This window comes from Palaemon carinicauda, chromosome 34 (assembly GCF_036898095.1).
Source record: "Palaemon carinicauda isolate YSFRI2023 chromosome 34, ASM3689809v2, whole genome shotgun sequence".
In the NCBI taxonomy this organism is placed as follows: domain Eukaryota; kingdom Metazoa; phylum Arthropoda; class Malacostraca; order Decapoda; family Palaemonidae; genus Palaemon; species Palaemon carinicauda.
In genome coordinates, this window is record NC_090758.1 from 11,289,937 (window position 1) to 11,305,897 (window position 15,961).

Below are 15,961 nucleotides of genomic sequence, written 5' to 3' on the forward strand. Positions count from 1 at the left end.
TTCATTTGCTCTTTGAGAGAGAGAGAGAGAGAGAGAGAGAGAGAGAGAGAGAGAGAGAGAAAGAGAGAGAGAGAGAGAGAGAGAGTATTAATTGATAATATAATCCAAAGGAAATTATCAGCTGTAATAAAGTATGCATTCTATCAATTTATAAATATATACACATCAAATTGTGTGATTGTGTGGGGGAAGAGAGAGAGAGAGAGAGAGAGAGAGAGAGAGAGAGAGAGAGAGAGAGAGAGAGAGAGAGAGAGAGAGAGAGTTTATTCAACATTGCACTAGCTACTCATAATATAAACATTCCAACAGAAAAAAAAATATTCTTGTTTTTTTTCAAATTTCCTAAGTCTTTAAAGTTTCAATCCTGATTTCTGTGTGTGAAAATAATCTAAAATATTTATGGTTATTTTGCATAGATTTTTTAAAGTATATGGGTGAAATGGGGAATTTTTTGAATGTAAGGTTATTAGATTAGATTTCCTAAATGGTTTAATAGATAATATTTTCTTTTAATTATTTAACCTAATTAGTAAGGTTGGCCAAGAAATGTATCGCTAAACAGTTCAATAATTATGAATATGATATTTTTTCTAATGCTATTAACAACACTAACAACCTTCTCTCTCTCTCTCTCTCTCTCTCTCTCTCTCTCTCTCTCTCTCTCTCCGTTGATATGGAACAATATAAAAAAACTTAGAGAGAAGAGAGAAAATTAATTATATTATTTCATATTTAGTCGATTTATAGAAAACGGGATTAAATAATTGATAGTGAAGATGCTAATAGAGTTAGTATGAAGTTATATTATATATATAAAAAACGGTTTTACCCAAATTAATTTCGTAGAATATTAATTGTGGTCTACTCGAAATAAATAGATTAGTGTCCTTTTTATATAAAGAATTCCTCCTCCCTCTTTTTTTCGAAGTCTTTCTAAATATATCTTTCAATAACAATATTTCATACTTCTACTATCAACCTCACTACTGCTAGTTCTAGCTCCAATTTATGCTAGCAATTCAGGGAATATTCTAATGAAATAGGATGATCAAGATAATTGAAATTGGGGAATAATTAATGAAAATGCAAAGTAAAGTTCAAATTGGCTGAATATTGTTGGAACCATTTTGTGAGTGAAAGCTGTTGCTGAAAGATCATTGGAAAAGTAAACAGTAAACTTGTCAACAAGAAACTCAGATATATTTTGAACTGTTTTTGTGAAATTCTTCAGTTTCCCAATAATGTTAAGGTAATGTGTAATAACATCATTGATATTTTAATGATTTTACAGCTAATTGTTCTTCTTTCTTTGTGTGAAACGCCTGATGGAAATGTATTTTATAGCCTAGGCCTAGACTTTTTTTCGAGATAGGTAATTAAATGCTAGATTAGGCCTATTCTCAGAGTAGGCTCAGCAGAACAGATTTGTATAGAGTGTATCTTGGATTTTTTTTAAATATGATTAAAAAGGACAATAAAGCTTGAAGATTAGAAAATTTAGAATATAAATTCTCCTTTTACATTGTAGTTACCTAACCTAACTTTACGCTTGCTGTACCCTTATCTTACCTACCCTCAATTTACCTGCCCCTATCTTACCCACTCTTACCTTGTCTATTCATTCCTTGCATACCATCACCTTACCTTACCTTACTTTACCTTACTTTCTAAATGAGTAGTTGAATCGGTTAAACTTCTAAAGTTTAAACTTACAGCAAATGTTTTTCATGTTGAACTGGCTGACATAAGTCTCTTTTATAGTTTATATGTGATAGATCTGTTTTAGTGCTGTTACTGTTCATTAAAATGTTTTATTTTATTTGTTCATTACTTCTCATATAGTTTATTTCTTTATTTCCTTTCCTCACTGGGCTATTTTTTCCTGTTGGAGCCCTATGGCTTATATCATCCTGCTAATAATAATAATAATAATAATAATAATAATAATAATAATAATACATACATACATACCTTACCTTGCCTACCCTTACCTGGGTAACTTTCACATTACCTATCAATGCTTTTCCTTCCCTTACCTTTCCTACTCATAATTTACTTACCCATACTTTACCTGACCTTACCTTAAGAACTTATTTTACCTATCCTTACCTTATCTACCCTCTCCTCGTGTAATCTTGATTTACCTTGTCTACTTACCTACTCTTACCATATCTTATAAAAGACCTTACCTATTTTTACAATACCTAACCAACCTTTCTCTAGCTTTATTTTACCTTACCTTTTATCTAGCCTACCCTTACCTTTCCTTACCTTACCTTACTTTACTTTACTTTACTTTACCATACCTACGCTTACTTAACTTTACTTTACTTTACCGTACCTACCCTTACTTAATTTTACTTTACTTTACCATACCTACCCTTACTTTACTTTACTTTACCGTACCTACGCTTACTTTACTTTACCGTACCTACGCTTACTTTACTTTACCTGCCCCTACCCCTAATTTACTTTACCATACCTACCCTTACTTTACTTTACTTTACTTTACTGTACCTATGCTTACTTTACTTTACTTTACTTTACCTACCCTCACTTTACTTTACTTTACTTTACTGTACATACACTTACTTTACCTACCCTCACTTTACTTTACTTTACTGTACCTACGCTAACTTTACTTTACCGTACCTATGCTTACTTTACTTTATTTTAGTTTACTTTACTTTACTGTACCTACGCTTACTTTACTTTACCTACCCTAACTTTACTTTACTTTACCTACCCTAACTTTACTTTACTTTACTTTACTGTACCTACGCTTACTTTACTTTAGTTTACTTTACTTTACCATACCTACGCTTACATTACTTTACTTTACTGTACCTTCACTTACTTTACTTTGCTTTACTTTACCATACCTATGCTTACTTTACTTTACTGTACCTACCCTTACTTTACTTTACTTTACCATACCTGCTCTTACTTTACTTTACTTTACTTTACCTATGCTCACTTTACTCTGCTTTACTTTACTTTACTTTACCTATGCTTACTTTACTTTGTTTTACTTTACTTTATCATACCTACGCTTACTTTACTTTACTTCACTTTACCATACCTACACTTACTTTACTCTGCTTTACTTTACTTTACTTTACCGTACGCAATTATACTTCACTTTACTTTGCTTTACCGTACCTACTCTTACTTCACTTTACTTTACTTTACTATACTTTACCGTACCTACCCTCACTTTACTTTCCTTTACTTTACCGTACCTACGCTTACTTTACTTTACCGTACCTACCCTTACTTACTTTACGGTACCTACCCTTACTTTACTTTACTTTACCATACCTACGCTTACTTTACTTTACTTTACCATACCTACCCTTACTTTATTTTTATTTACTTTACCATACCTACCCTTACTTTACTTTACTTTACCATACCTACCCTTACTTTACTTTACTTTACCGTACCTACGCTTACTTTACTTTACCGTACCTACCCTTACTTTATTTTAATTTACTTTACCATACCTACCCTTACTTTACTTTACTTCACCATACCTACCCTTACTTTACTTTACTTTACCGTACCTACGCTTACTTTACTTTACCATACCTACCCTTACTTTACTTTAATTTACTTTACCATACCTACCCTTACTTTACTTTACTTTACCATACCTACCCTTACTTTACTTTACTTTACCGTACCTACGCTTACTTTACTTTACCGTACCTACCCTTACTTTATTTTAATTTACTTTACCATACCTACCCTTACTTTACTTTACTTCACTATACCTACCCTTACTTTACTTTACTTTACCGTACCTACGCTTACTTTACTTTACCTACCCCTACTTTACTTTACTTTACCATACCTACCCTTACTTTACTTTACTTTACTTTACTTTACCTACCCTCACTTTACTTTACTTTACTGTACCTATGCTTACTTTACTTTACTTTACTTTACCTACCCTCACTTTACTTTACTTTACTGTACATACACTTACTTTACCTACCCTCACTTTACTTTTCTTTTTCTGTACCTATGCTTTCTTTACTTTACATTAACTATGCTTACTTTACTTTATTTTAGTTTACTTTTCTTTACTTTACTGTACATACGCTTACTTTACTTTACTTTACTTTACTTTACCGTACCTACGCTTACTTCACTTTACTCTACTTTACTTTACCGTACCTACACTTACTTTACTTTGCTTTACTTTACCATACCTATGCTTACTTTACTTTACTTTACTCTACTTTACCGTACCTACACTTACTTTACTTTGCTTTACTTTACCATACCTATGCTTACTTTACTTTACTTTACCATACCTACCCTTACTTTATTTTACTTTATTTCACTGTACCTACGCTTACTTTACTTTACTTTACCGTACCTGCTCTTACTTTACTTTACTTTACTTTACCTATGCTTACTTTACTTTGTTTTACTTTACTTTATCACACCTACACTTTACTTTACTTTACTTCACTTCACTTTACCATACCTACACTTACTTTACTCTGCTTTACTTTACTTTACTTTACTTTACCGTACGTAATTATATTTCACTTTACTTTGCTTTACCGTACCTACTCTTACTTCACTTTACTTTACTTTACTATACTTTACTATACTTTACCGTACCTACCCTCACTTTACTTTCCTTTACTTTACTTTACCGTAACTACGCTTACTTTACTTTACCGTACCTAACCTTACTTTACTTTACTTTACCATACCTACACTTATTTTACTTTACTTTACTTTACTTTACCGTACATACCCTTACTTTACTTTACTTTATTTTACCATACCTACGCTTACTTTACTTTACTTTACTTTACTGTACCTACCCTTACTTTATTTTACTTTACTTTACCATACCTACCCTTACTTTACTTTACTTTACCGTACCTACGCTTACTTTACTTTACCTACCCCTACTTTACTTTACTTTACCATACCTACCCTTACTTTGCTTTACTTTACTTTACTTTACCTACCCTCACTTTACTTTACTTTACTTTACTCTACCTATGCTTACTTTACGTTACTTTACTTTACCTACCCTCACTTTACTTTACTTTACTTTTACTTTACTTTACTTTACTGTACATACACTTACTTTACCTACCCTCACTTTACTTTACTTTACTGTACCTACGCTTACTTTACTTTACCGTAACTATGCTTACTTTACTTTATTTTAGTTTACTTTACTTTACTTTACTGTACCTACGCTTACTTAACTCTACTTTACTCAACCTACCCTCACTTTACTTTACTTCACTTTACTGTACCTACGCTTACTTTACTTTACTTTACGCCATCGTACCTACGCTTACTTTACTTTACTTTACTCTACTTTACTGTACCTACACTTACTTTACTTTGCTTTACTTTACCATACCTATGCTTACTTTACTTTACCGTACCTACCCTTACTTTATTTTACTTTATTTCACTGTACCTACGCTTACTTTACTTTACTTTACCGTACCTGCTCTTACTTTACTTTACTTTACTTTACCTATGCTTACTTTACTTTGTTTTACTTTACTTTATCATACCTATGCTTACTTTACTTTACTTCACTTCACTTTACCATACCTACACTCACTTTACTCTGCTTCACTTTACTTTACATTACTTTACATTACTTTACTTTACCGTACGTCATTATACTTCACTTTACTTTGCTTTACCGTACCTATTCTTACTTCAATTTACTTTACTTTACTATACTTTACCTTACCTACCCTCACTTTACTTTCCTTCACTTTACTTCACCGTACCTACCCTTACTTTACTTTACTTTACCGTACCTATCCTTCCTTCACTTTACTTTACTTTACCGTACCTACCCTTACTTTACTTTACTTTATCGTACATACCCTTACTTTACTTTACTCTACTTTACCTTACTCACCCTTGTATAACTTTACTTTACTTCACCTTACCTACCCTTAATTTACTTTATTCTACTTTACCTTACCCCGATTTACTTATTTTATTTTACTTTACCTTACCTAGCTCTAATTTACTTTACTTTACTCTACCTTTACTTTACTTTATCTTATTTACCCTCACTTTACTTTACCTTGGCTACCCTTACTTTAATTTGCTTTACCTTACCTATGCTTACTTTACTTTACTTTGCACTACTTTGCTTTACCTACCCTTTTTTACTTTACTTTATTTTACTTTGCCTTACCTACCTTTTTTTACTTTACTTTAGTTCACCTACTCTTACTTTACTTAACCTTACCTAAGGTACCCTTACTTTACTTTAGCTTACTTACCCTTACTTTACTCTACTTTATTTTACTTTACTTTACTTTGCTTTATTTAACCTTACTGCACTTAACTTTATTTTACGTTACTTTTCTTTATTTACTCTTACTTTACTTAACTTCACTTTACTTTACCTTACTTACCCTTACCTTACTTTACTTTACTTTACCTTACTTTACTTTACTTTACTTACCCTCCCTTTACCTTACTTACCATTCCTTTACCTTACTTACCCTTACTTTATTTTACCTCACTTACCCTTACTTTATTTTACCTCACATACCCTTACTTTACTTCACTTCACTTTACTTTACTTCACTTTACCTTACTTTACTTCACTTTACCTTACCTTACTTACCGTTACCTTGCCTTACTTACCCTTACCTTACTTAAACTTACCTTACTTTACCTTACTTTACCTTACTTACCCTCCCTTTACCTTACTTACCCTTCCTTTACCTTACTTACCCTTCCTTTACCTTACTTACCCTTACTTTATTTTACCTCACTTACCCTTACTTTATTTTACCTCACTTACCCTTACTTTATTTTACCTCACTTACCCTTACTTCATTTGACCTCACATACCCTTACTTTACTTCACTTTACTTTACTTCACTTTACTTTACTTCACTTTATCTTAAATCACCTACCCCTACTTTACTTCATTTTATCTTACCTCACGTATCCCTAATTTACTTCACTTCACTTTACCTTACTTACCATTACTTTAATTTACTTTGCTTTACCTTACATACTCTTACTTAACTTTACTCTACTTCCTGTTACCTACCCTTAATTTACTTTACTTTACCTTACTCAACCTTACTTCACTTTACTTTACTTCAACTTACCTATCCTTTCTTCACTTTACTTTGCCTTGCATATCCTTAATTTACTTTACTTTACCTTATCTCCCCTTAATTTGCTTTACTTTACCTTATCTCCCCTTAATTTACTTTACTTTACCTTATCTCCCCTTAATTTACTTTACTTTACCTTATCTCCCCTTAATTTACTTTACTTTACCTTATCTCCCCTTAATTTACTTTACTTTACCTTATCTCCCCTTAATTTACTTTACTTTACCTTATCTCCCCTTAATTTACTTTACTTTACCTAATCTACCCTTAATTTACTTTATTTTACCTTACCGTACTTAACCTTACTTTACTTTACCTACCCTTAACTTAGCCTTACTTTACTTTACCTACCCTTAACTTAGCCTAACTTAACTCAGTTTAGCTTCCCTATCCTACATTGTCATATTTGAACCTTAACTTTGTGCAGTGAATTTATTATGTTGAAAATGCTCTCTATTTAGTATATAGTAATTTTTGCTCATCTTAATTTACTTTATTTTACCTTACCGTACTTAACCTTACTTTACTTTACCTACCCTTAACTTAGCCTTACTTTACTTTACCTACCCTTAACTTAGCCTAACTTAACTCAGTTTAGCTTCCCTATCCTACATTGTCATATTTGAACCTTAACTTTGTGCAGTGAATTTATTATGTTGAAAATGCTCTCTATTTAGTATATAGTAATTTTTGCTCATCTGAAAGTCAAAAATATCCCCGAAATAATGGCCTGAACGATTACTGTGTTTTATTTTTGTTTTTTCAAGAGAAGCTCATCACGATGGAACAAAAACCAAATGATGGATGTGATATTAATTATGGGTAATTCTGATACTTTAATTTCCAGCCATTTACATAAACCTCCCAAAACCTTGGTTTTACACTGTTGACCTAGATTTTATTTTCATAAGGGGTTGGTAGGTAAACTTGTAAACTGGTGGTTGTCCTAATATTTATGGTCAGAAATGGAGAAAACAAAAGATAGTGGGTGAGAAAAATGTGGTTAGTGTATTTATCTAGAAATTTAAGTATATATTTATTAAACTTTAAGGGAAAAGTTTATAAGCGAGGACAAAACTGTATAGTGAATCATTTCCTTAGCATATCCTTTAGGCATGACTGCACCACCAGAACCTTAACTAGCTAAAACAAAGATTGATTAAATGTTGGTCTTATTGCTTGGATGTTACAGAAAATTTTTCTCAAAACTAAGCACCTTTTGTGGGGCCTGTCATTGACATTCAAGCGAATAAGTCAAAGTTTGAGAGGTATAAGTATAAGAGAGAAAGACCTTTGTCTGGTGTGTAGATGTTTGGTGGGATAGAGCAGTAAACCAAACACTTCTTAATGATTCGACCTGATGATTAATTAAGGAATATTAACACACTTGTGCCCAAGAGTATGGGTATATGCACTAAAGTTAATCACTAAGCTTTCAATTTACATCCTATTAATCACTGAGCATTTAATTTACATCCTATTAATCACTGAGCATTCAATTTACATCCTATTAATCACTGAGCATTCAATTTACATCCTATTAATCACTGAGCATTCTATTTACATCCTATTAATCACTGAGTATTCTATTTGCATCCTGATACAGGTCCATATACCCAAAACATTAGAAGGCTATTATCAAATATGGAGAAATGTTCTCTGTTAGGTAATAAAAAAATATTTTAACTATCATTTCTGTATATGTTCATTCACCAGGTAAAATAATCATTAATTCTTATATTATCATTTTCATGTATGGCCATTATAGTAATACAAATGTATTAATTCAACAAAACTAGGTGCACAAACACTTTCACATCTACATACTGGAAGCAACTACATTATACCCTCATCTAACATTAGAAGTGGACGCCAACTGATGATTGCCGAAGCTACAGAAAGACCTCGGTTTCCGACCTCGTCGACTTTGGTAAGGAATAATTTAAATTTGTTACATGGGCCAATGTTTTAGTTATAGGTTTGTGTTAAACAGTTAGTGATTGGACCCTATTCAAGATAGTTGAAACCAATTGGCATGTAAAGAGGAAGACCTGGGATCCTATGATAGGTAATGTGATAATGTGAGTGTGGTTATGCTGGCTAAAGTTACTTTGTTCCTTCACAAACACAAACCTTTGTTCTTTAGTTAGGATATAAGTTTTAGTGTTGAGCGGGTTCAGCCATAAAAACTTTTACGCTATGTGTCAACAACCCTCTACTAGTTAGCACTAGTTAGCGAGGGTAGCGGGGGTCAGCCCAACCACCCCAGTCTCACACTCACCCAATGGCTACTCTTCCCTTTTGCTTTGGTTACGGTCGAGTGAAGATGCATCGGTCTGTCTCTTCCAGTTATCCTAATAACTGAGTGCATCAACTTTAAAATTTTTCTGTCTCTCTTCTGGTATAATTGGTTTTGAGGATTGCTAACATACAATTTTGTCTTAGCATATTGAGACGCTTTTGCGGTACCTTTATATCAGCGATGGAGATGGATCCTCACCATCGTTGCTCTTTTTAAATATTAAACTTAGCCGGTGAATATATAATAGCTGACGTCTACGACGGCTCGACAGATTCCAAAAACTCGCGAGCGATCGCCGTGAAGGTTGCGGGTGTGACCACCAGCCCCGACTATCGGCCAGATACCGCATATACTTGTCAATTTCTCCAGTTCTTCTCTGTCGGTCTTGTCGACAAGTTGGTTCCGCTCGCTTTATGACCTCGAGTTTTCGACCGAATTGGTGAAGTACTTGGTTTTGGTTTTATTGCTCTTCCGTTGTACCACTCTGTGGAAGAGCTTACCTAGGGAGTCCCTCTTGAGAGACTCTCTAGCCGGCAAGTGACTTTCTCGGCGACAGAGATCCTAAGCCAGGAGAAGGTCGCGAAGTGTGCCATGCAGACTACTTTGTGGATGGACGTCTGGTTGGGGTCTCTTGACATCCTGTTGCAATCCGAGGATCTGTCCAAAGAAAGCACGAGGAAGGCACTGGAGACCTTCCTCCTTTCGGGCACCCGCACCATTGAGTTTCTGGCCCACCAAGCCTCAAACTTGTGAGCCAATTCGATCTTGAAACGACGTGATGTGGTGGCAGAAAGGTTCTCGAAAATCCCAGCCTTCAAAGTCTGCAAGCTCAGACACTCTTCCCTTATGGAAAAGAGTCTGTTTGAGCCCAAAGATGTGGAACAGGCAGCTGAGAGGTAGAGGAAATCCAATCAGGATTCTCTCCTCCAAAGGGCTCTCACAATGAAGCCCTACAAACCTCCAGCTCCTCAACAGCCTCACCCGTCCAAGACGACGAAACCGGCAGTGGCAGCAAAGACGACGGTGTCCAAACAGCAGCCCTTTCCTGTTAAAGACATGAAGGGCAAAAAGTCCTCCAGGGGAGGCAAGAATCCTAGAGGCAAGTGGCCAAGGCCACAAATGCTAGGATTGGCAATCCCCCTGCATGTCCACCAGTGAGGCGATGCCTACAAAGTTGCACATTCAGGTGGCAGCAACTCGGGGCCGACTCCGGGACGATTTCCGTAATCTGTCAGGGATACCGCATCCCGTTCACAACATCTCTACCTCCCCTGACAGCGAATCCAGTGTCGTTGAGCTCCTATGCCATGGGATTGGCAAAGGGGCTAGCCCTACGGGCAGAAGTCGAGACCATGCTAAAGAAGGATGCTCTCCAAGAGGTCGTCGACGGTTTCCCAGGCTTCTTCAGACGACTGTTTCTTGTAAAGAAGGCGTCTGGAGGCTGGAGACCAGTCATCGACCTCTCGGCTCTGGACAGGTTTGTCAAACAAACTCCGTTCAGCATGGAGACAGCAGACACAGTCAGACTTGCAGTGAGACCACAAGACTTCATGTGCACACTGGATCTGAAGAACGTGTACTTCCAGATCCCAATCCATCCGTCTTCTAGGAAATACTTAAGATTCAGCCTAGACAACAAGATCTACAAGCTCAAGGTGCTGTGTTTCGGTATCACCACAGCACCTCAGGTATTCACCAGAGTGTTCAACCTGATCTCTTCGTAGGCACACAGGATCGGCATCCGTCTCCTCCGGTATCTGGACGACTGGCTGATCCTGGCAGTCTCGGAGTCGACTCTTCTTCGACACCAGGACAAGCTTCTGGGACTTTGCCAAGATCTAGGGATCATGGTAATTCTCGAGAAGTCTTCTCTGCTTCCATCTCAACGACTGGTATAAATAGGCATGATCTAGGATACCAAGCTCCACAAAGTCTTTCCATCAAACGACAGGATAGCAAGGCTGAGGAGGGTCGCAGATCCTTTCCTTGGACGAGAAGAACTCCCAGCCCAATCGTGGTTACGTCTTCTCAGTCACCTTTCCTCCCTGGCCCGTTTAGTTCCAAATGGACGCCTCAGGATGAGATCCCTGCAATGGCGGCCCAAGTCCTGATGGAATCAAGGTCACGATTCCCCGGACATTTTGGTCCCTATGGGTCCTGCGGAACGGACGTACCTTCAGTGTTGGGTGACAGACGGAAACCTCCGAAAGGGAGTGGATCTTCTCGTCCTCCCCCCAGATTTGATGCTGTTTTCAGACGCCTCAAAAGAAGGGGGGGGGGGGGGGGCTCACGTTCTGAACCACAGGACCTCAGGTCTATGGTTAGAATCAGAAAAGTGCCTCCACATAAAAACTGCTAGACATGAAGGTCGTATATCTGGCACTTCAACAGTTCCAACAGTACCTGGCGGGTCACTCCGTGGTGGTGATGAGCGACACCACCACGGTAGTGGCGTACATCAACATGCAGGGTGGTACCTTTTCATGACAGCTATCCCATCTTGTAGTAAAGATACTGAGATGGACCGAAGTCCACTCGTTTCCACTATCGGCTCGCTTCATTCCGGGCAAAAGGAACGTGCTCGCCGACAGTTTGAGCAGGGCATTCCAGATAGTGAGTACCGAGTGGTCTTTGGATCCTTTAGTAGCCAACAAAGTCTTGACTTTGTGGGGTTCTCTGACGGTAGATCTGTTCGCGATAGCCTTGAATTTCAAGCTTCCGCTGTACTGCTCCCCAGTCCCAGACCCCAAAGCACTCTGGCAAGATGCCTTCCAACAACGGTGGGTCAACATCAACGTTTATGCCTTTTCCCCGTTCTGTCTGATGAGAAGGGTGCTCAACAAGACCAGAATATCGGTCGACCTGTCAACGACCTTAGTAGCTCCACTATGGCATCATGCAGAGTAGTTCCCGGACCTTCTGCAACTCTTGACGGAACTCCCGAGAGAACTCCCTCCTCAACACGAGCTACTCAAGCAACCACACTCAACATCTCCCACAAAGCCGTAGCATCGCTGCGGCTTCACGCCTGGAGACTATCCAACATCTCCTCACAGAGAGAGGCTTTTCGCAACAAGTTGCGGAAAGGATGTCTCGACACCTGCGAAAGTCATCCACAGGAGTGTACCTGGCGAAGTGGAGAGTCTTCTGTGGTTGGTGTCGTGGAAGGGGTATTTCTCCACTCGATGCCACTATTCCAGAAATAGCGGAGTTTCTCGTGTATTTGTGGGAGGAGATGCGCCTTTCAGTCTTGGCAGTGAAAGGCTATCAGGACATTTCCTCCTCGCTGGAACTTTCTCTACTCATACGAAGTTATGAACTTACCTGCCCTCAGTCGGAATTGAGAACTAATCCAGGGAGTGTGGTTTGAGTCCTCGGGTCTCTTAAGAGACCTCCGTTCGAACCATTACGCCAAGCTTCTGATCGCCACCTGACTTGGAAGACGGTGTTTCTACTTGCTTTGGCCTTGGCCAAGCGAGTCAGCGAACTTTATGGTCTCTCGTATAACATCGCCCATTCAAGGGGATGGGTAGAGGTAACGTTCCGGTTCGTCCCTGAGTTTGTGGCTTAGACTCGAAATCCAGGAGTGCCGGACCCCCGGTTCGACTCTTTCCAGATTTCGAATCTCCGTTCTGTAACAGATGACCCAGACCATCTCCTACTGTGCCCAGTAAGGAGTCTGTGGCCCTGTCTTAAGAGAACAGCTGCAATTCATCCTCAAGTGCAAGCATTATTTGTGAGCACAGGAAGGACGAAGAGGAGGGCCACTAAGAACACTATCTCAGCATGGATTCGCAGGGTCATCCACCATTCCCTGAATCCAGACCCTCCTCCGTCACGTCGCCCTAGAGCACATGATGTCAGAGGCATTTCTACGTCCCTGGCATTAAAGAGAAGCTACTCAGTGACGCAGGTTCTACAAGCTGGAGTTTGGAAGCATCATACAACCTTCACAGCCCACTACCTGCAGGACGTGACCCACAGGAGGCTCGATACATTCTCTAACGGCTCTGTGGTGGCTGCACAACTGCTGGTTTAAACCTCAGGCTCCTTAATGGACAAGCAGCAGAAGGTTGAGGGCATTGTTACCCGGTTTTAGTCTGCATGAATGAAAAGATATGTCTGGCCCTTATTCTTTTCTTCATCCTCCTCTCTTTTGGGGGAAGCAGCATCCTGGGTTCTATGCACAGCTGACCTCAAACCACTGCAGGTAAACCATGCTTCCTTGTGTTCCTAGTATTAAGATAATACTGTCGCGTCCCCCATACCCTTATGAGGTGGTATTGGGAACGTCCTAACCTAGAATTCCATCTAATGGACTCCAGGTCAACCTCCTAGGACGAGTCACACTTCATTCCTTCACACACACGCTTACGTAGGCCACGGTCCTCGCAGAGCAAGGTACTTACGAGGTGCAGGGACTCCTTATCTCAAGTTTTACACACTCAGATACTTAGTCCCCGGGCAAAAGCCAAAAGCCAGTAACGGCTGGGACTTACCACCCTTCCTAAGGGTTAAGTCACCCTATTTAAATAGCTTGGTTTGTATTTCGGTTACGGAACAAATGAAAAATTCGTAGATAATTTGTATTTTTCCTAACCATACAAACATTAGCTATTTAATCAAACTTGCCCGCCAGCCCTGTACCCCGGGAAGTCCTACCTCTAAGCAAAGTGAACTAGTTCACCTGTGTGTGAGGGGGGAGGGGTAGCTAGCTACCCCTCCTCTAACCCCTCGCTAACTAGCGAGGGGGTAGTAAACCCTCGTTAAAATTCTAATGGCTCGTCATTTCAGCTACGCCGAAAGTAATACCCTATTTAAATAGCTAAGGTTTGTATGGTTAGGAAAAATACAAATTATCTACGAATTTTTCACGTTTTAATCTTTTTCTCCATACTATAAAGGCAATATTTCAATGCGATGATGATACTGGTAACCTTATCATAATGTCTCATAATAAACGATTATTAAAAGAATAGTGAGGATCTAAAAGCACCAATACCGTGTTATACATAGCTGCTACTATACTTTTAAATGACTATCCTAGCTGAACTTTGTGTTATTCTTGTTTTTTTCACGAACTCTGGTTATTATCGCCGTTCTTCCTTCAGACATTCAAGTTAAGAACATTTCAGGATGGTCAAGTTTAGGGTTAAAAATTGTCTGTTATCTAAAGATGAAGTTGAAGGTGCCAGTTATACTGATGAATAATCCTAAAATGATTATGTATCAAATTAATGTTAAAAAAAATAAAGTTATGACATGAAGGTGAAGAACATTTGGAGTAAACATATTTTTTTTTCTTTCAGAAGTGTTTATTTACCTTCAGAGTCAAAATCTAAAAGCCAAAGCCAGTGAACCAAAACCCTTCTAGTGGGCAACCCGAATCCCTTATTAATATGGGCAGGAGAAGGAAGCTAAAGGAATGTAGATGGCACAAGATTAAATTATTCATATCTAAATCAAGGCTGATAAAAGGGATGGTGGCTGTGATATTCAACTGACATCAATTTAAAGAGAAGTTGAAATTTTTATTATTTAAAGTTTCTTTTTAGAAGTTTATACCTCAGTTAGGTTACAGAGTGAGTGATAAATATCAATGTAGTGTACAATATAATGTTGAGCATATACTACCTGAAAAAGTCCCTTATTATAGATATTCTCTTGACAGTGAGATTGTTCTCAAATAATTTTTTGGTGAGATGGTCATAGATTTTGTCATTACTATACATTGTTAGTTAGTTTTATGTCTTTATACTATGGAGTCATGCATGGATTATATTCTTGCAGAAAGAAAATAATTTGAACTGTCAGGATAGAATACAGACCTACTTGTATTCAAATAAATGATAACTTATTAATAGTGACATTGGAAATACCATGCAAAGTTTTACAAATATGTCACTGAAAAAATGGCACTGCTTCTTTTCCTGATATGCAGGTAGGCCTATAACTAATTTTTGATCATCACAAGAAGTTTCGTTTAGTGAAGTCACTTTCTTGAAGATAGGTGTAAGGATTCTAATTGGAAGTGAATAATCTTCATACTAATTGTCTTCGAAAGAGAAGAAGGATATATCAAATAAAGATGGTAATTGAGTTGTTTTGCTATATTATTCAAAAATACTCGCAATGACAGGTTTAAAATACTTAAGACTAGTGTAGTGTATATTAAGGGAGGGGAAAATATTAAGATTAAATTTGTTTAGTATTTGATTTGATTAGATGGAAAATATAGAAATACCGACTATATATACGGGGATATATATATATATATATATATATGTATGTATGTATGTATGTATGTATGTATGTATGTATGTATATATATATATATATATATATGTATGTATGTATGTATGTGTTTGTGTACATGTGTTTGTGTGCGTGTATATATATATATATATATATATATATATATCTTGAGTGAAGATACCATAACATGGTAAAAGGGTATGTATGTCGCTATGATCAGCGAAGCTGTACAAATAGAGGCCAACCATACTAG

At 37.4% G+C, this 15,961-nt stretch overlaps 1 long non-coding RNA gene across 1 annotated transcript; it reads left to right on the forward strand.

Annotated features, from left to right (window-relative positions):
• The first annotated feature begins 1,140 nt into the window (after positions 1-1,140).
• LOC137626567 (uncharacterized) lies at positions 1,141-15,464 on the forward strand. The gene is made up of 3 exons (XR_011041056.1): positions 1,141-1,249; positions 8,951-9,081; positions 14,763-15,464. It is a non-coding gene; the product is annotated as an uncharacterized lncRNA (long non-coding RNA).
• The last annotated feature ends 497 nt before the right edge of the window (positions 15,465-15,961 follow it).